The following is a 4,476-nucleotide window of genomic DNA, read 5'->3' as shown; positions in this document are numbered from 1 at the left end:
CCTGTCCGCCTGGAATGGCATATCCCTATTTATACCCATGGTTTCGGCCCTTTCACCCCAGGTGGTGACAGATGCTGCAGCTTCTACAGGCTTCGCTGCAATTTTTGGCCACCAATGGTTTTCAGGACCCTGGCCTCAACAGATACTGTTGATACCCGGCTTTACCCGAACATCCTCCCTCTTCGAGCTCTATCCCATAGTGGCAGCCACACAGCTCTGGGGTCACCATTGGACAGGGCAAACCGTGGTCTTCACCACCGACAATCAGGCCACGGCAGACATCAACAAAGGCAGGTCCAAGTCCCTATCAGTCATGTCCTTCCTGCGCAGATTGGTACAACTGTCTTTACAACATCAGTTTAACATCCACTGTTCATTTATTCCAGGCAAATACAATTTAGCTGCTGACGCACTGTCACGTTTAATTACACCTCCTTTTTTAAACAGGTTCCCGGAGCCGATCCAGTGTCGGCCCCTATCCCTGTCTGGTCACAGCTGACCCTGGACTAGTAGAACATTTACAAGGAGCAACGCAGCTCATCAATCACTCTCTCATAACACACTCAAAGCCTACCAGACAGCTTGGAAGGCGTTCAATAAATTCCTGGCACCCTGCCGCAAATGAACAACAGATGTCAAGCAAGTACTGGCCTTCATTTCATATTGCCACACTCAGCTGGCCTTATCTTATAACACCATACGGCTATATCTAGACGGCATACAACATTTCTTGACTCTTCAAGACCCTGCAAAGTCTTCACTGTTCTCATCCCACGCTATCCGAGCCATCCTACGTGGCATTCAGAAACACCAATCAGTGATCAGTACCAAACGCTTACCCATTACGGGGCCCATCTTCAGGGACATGTCGACCATCCTGACTACCTCTCCATTTGGTCTTCTCCCCAGTACGGTCCTACAAGCAGCCATATATTTGGCCTACTACGGGTTCTTGCGACCTGGCGAGTTCACCTGTAACAATCCCGCAGGCCAGGTACTACGCAGACGGCACTTGGTTCGCTACCAAGACCATTTCGTCCTTCACCTCGAGGTTTCTAAGACCCAGCAAACAGGCTCTGGAGTGGACATTCACCTTTACAAAACCAATAACAGCTGGTGTCCAGTCACCGTACTCAACCGTCTTCTGTCACTCCTGCCGGAACAGCCGGACACCAGTCCTCTTCTACTATTTCCAGTCAAACCCTTAAGCGCCTGTCAGTTTGTGAAACACATAAGGATACTTCGCAACCTTCACCTTAACCCTAGTCAGTATTCCGGACACTCCTTTCGTATCGGAGCAGCCTCCGCAGCATCCCGCCACGGGGTCCCAGACCACGTCATTAAAAGTCTAGGCAGGTGGAAGTCAGCCTGCTTCGCCCGGTATATTCCTAATCCTCAAGTAGAGATGGCACAGGCATTTTCAAAATTGGCCCAATGAATAACTGAAAACCAATAAAATATTATACCCCTACCTGAATGTTTTTGCTCCCTTATTTTGGCATACCGTCCTTAAGACCAAGGCACACTTTCAGGTCTATTTCATATGGTAAGTCCACACTCCCAGGTCTATTTCCGATGGTAAGTCCTATGTTAACTATAAATGTTATCTATGTCCATATCGGACATAGGGCTCCAACCATAAATATATATATATATATATATATATATTTTATAATGTGGGCAAATGCTGACATTGCATTGCTGGAGCACTTTGCAAGGTAAGCATGCCATAATGTGCAAATAGGCTGTGCATACGTGCACATTAGGACAAAAGTTCATAAATTCTGCGCTTTATGGCTCTTCTGACTGCCTACCCACAAATTTACAAAAAAAAATAAATAAAAAAAACACCTGTAACGCAATTGTATAATGTGCTAGTATGCATCGCATAGTAGCATATTATGGAATACTTGCCTTAGAACAAAGCCCTCCTGCGGCGCCAGGTCACTGCTGAGAGGGCTGACATCTTCCCCCGATCTTTCTTCCTTGGTTCCGGCACAAAGCTCTGAAGTAGCGCATGTGCGGTGATGTCACTGGCTGCATGCAGGATGAATATCTCCTAAACGGTGCAAGTTCAGGAGATATTCATTTTACCTACACGGAAGCCTTATTATAGGCTTACCAGCAGGTAAAAGTTACAAAGCAGGCTTTACTATCTCTTTAACTTGCCATATCCTTTGGTAGACATTCTGTTTGCCAAAATGCACCCATTGAAGTCAATTGGACTATGCCAAAACTGTTTGCCACAGTTGCGACACAGATTTTCAACGTAAAATCCCCCTCAAAAGGCATTCAGGAGATGGCAAATCGCCTGCAATTTGTCACTCCGCTGTCTCTGAAAAAGCAGTCTAACTATGGATTGCATTTCAGGGGGAGTTGGTAAAGTCCACCGACCATGTGAAAGAGGCCTAAAACCTGTAAAAACTTTGAACTTGCAATGAGAGGAATTGGCTCATTAGAGAAAGCTGATATCGGTAAAAGAGATGTAAAGAAAAGGGGCAGCAGAGACAAAGATAGAATGATAGTTTTGCTGAAGATTTGATCATGAATTTGTGGAGACTCGAGGCTCAGGTCTGACATGCTTAAGACCATGAAGTCACCTCCACCTCCATTTAGAGGAGTTATGTGGCTCCCTATTTGGCTTTGCTTGAGGCTGAAAGTCAGAGACAGCTGGTGCCCTTAACTGCTTGACTTCACATACTGCACACTAGAAGAAAAAAACAGATCAGTTTACATAAGCTTCTCATCAGGTTATTATTGGTTTTACATTTAGTTTTTTTAAATCCACTACCAATGCAAAAATGGACAGTTTGTCTATGTACATCCGTTTTTTTCGTCCGATCCGTTTTAGGGCTTTGATTCGTTCCAAAAACGGATGTGGACGGAAGTGGATGTAAATGCATGATCATCCATTTACATCTGTTTCCATTTCCATTGAGATGCATTAATGTCTGTTTTTTTATCTGTCAATGGATGGATGAAAAACTGACAAAATGGAACGCCCGTTTGAAAGAGGCCAAAGGGGAATGATGTGTGACAAGGTTAAGCAGTTGACAGATCAACAACTGTCAAACTTCAGATGACCTCTGCCTGAATGGCAGCAGTTCTCATAATTCTATCCTGACATAAACCCAACTGAACTTTCAGTTTAAATCCGCTAAATACATCCCAGGTGCAATAAAACAAAAGGTGTGCAAAGTTTTACAGTTTGTTTTCATTTTAAGGGCCACCTTACACTGTAATGCAGAGTGGCAGGAGAGATTCACCGCTTTGGTCACTCCGTGGTGCCGGCTGTGCTAGGGGGCCGTGTGGTGTGCGGTTCAGTGCATCACACAGCTCTCTTTTATTTCATTTGTAGCGGTACCCCCGTAAGGGCTGCTGATTTGGTTACTTAGCAATCCACCAATCACCCTGCTGCCATCCTCCTCACGATCAATTAACTCAAAGAACAGTCAGTTTCATGGTTTTGTCATATTTATTGTGAGATACTACTTGAACTTGGAAAAAGGGTGACATGAGATGCCCATAGCATTTAACACATTGCACGTTGTATGTAGTTATTCAGTGGACGTGGCCTTTCACTACTTGCACCTCAGTCTCTTTCATTTAAATAACTCTTCTGCAGACTATTACTTCTACTTTCCTTGTACAAATCCTTACTGCAAAACATTTTATTTCTTCACTTCCATTTGAACAAAGAAGACTCACTCTGAATAATTCCTCCTTGTAGACCATGATGGGATTGTCCATGCGAATCAACGAGCCAGAAGCGCACACTGCTTCTCTCCGATGGCCCAGAGAATCAGACATCCACACAGTCTTTGGAAGGTACTACCATTGTGCTAACCAGGCCAGAGATGACTCGATATCTCCACACGACAGCCTGATATATGGCAATGAGCGGACCACTGCTTTCAGCCAGTCCCGAACTATCAACGCTGCGTTCCCCGGCCACAGCATTCTGCACTGACCTTTCTCTAGGAGGATGATAGTTCTGTGTCCCCAGTCACAGAACGCTGCTCTACTCTCCTCCGCTTAACAGCTACTTCTTCCTTCCAGATCTCCTCCAGCATGCAAGTCCTGTGTTCCCCAGTTACAGCAGCTTGATACTTCTTTAAGGATGAAGATCTTTATCTTAAGCTCCCTCCTAGCGGTTCCTCCATCCTTCCTCCGCATCCTACTCTAGCACCTACTTTTAGGTAGAGGGTGCTACATATTTTTTTATGTTTTGTAGAAGCTTTATTTGAAGTGTACAAAACATGAACTTCATTCATTGCAATATCTGGAAGTGCAATGAGCTGCCCAACATTGCAGTGAGATTAGGGACCTGCACTGCGATAAAATGCAGATAGGCTAGGCTGAGTTGCAGTGTAAATGGGGGCACATTGGAAAAAACTTTCCTGTGTGTCCCTGCGGTAAAATGTCTGTCACTGCACATAATGTGAATTGGCGCTTAAGCAGCCACAGCCTCTTAGT

Source organism: Aquarana catesbeiana, linkage group LG13 (genome assembly GCF_042186555.1).
Source record: "Aquarana catesbeiana isolate 2022-GZ linkage group LG13, ASM4218655v1, whole genome shotgun sequence".
NCBI classification, from domain to species: Eukaryota; Metazoa; Chordata; class Amphibia; order Anura; family Ranidae; genus Aquarana; species Aquarana catesbeiana.
Note: the sequence above shows the minus strand (reverse complement) of the source record.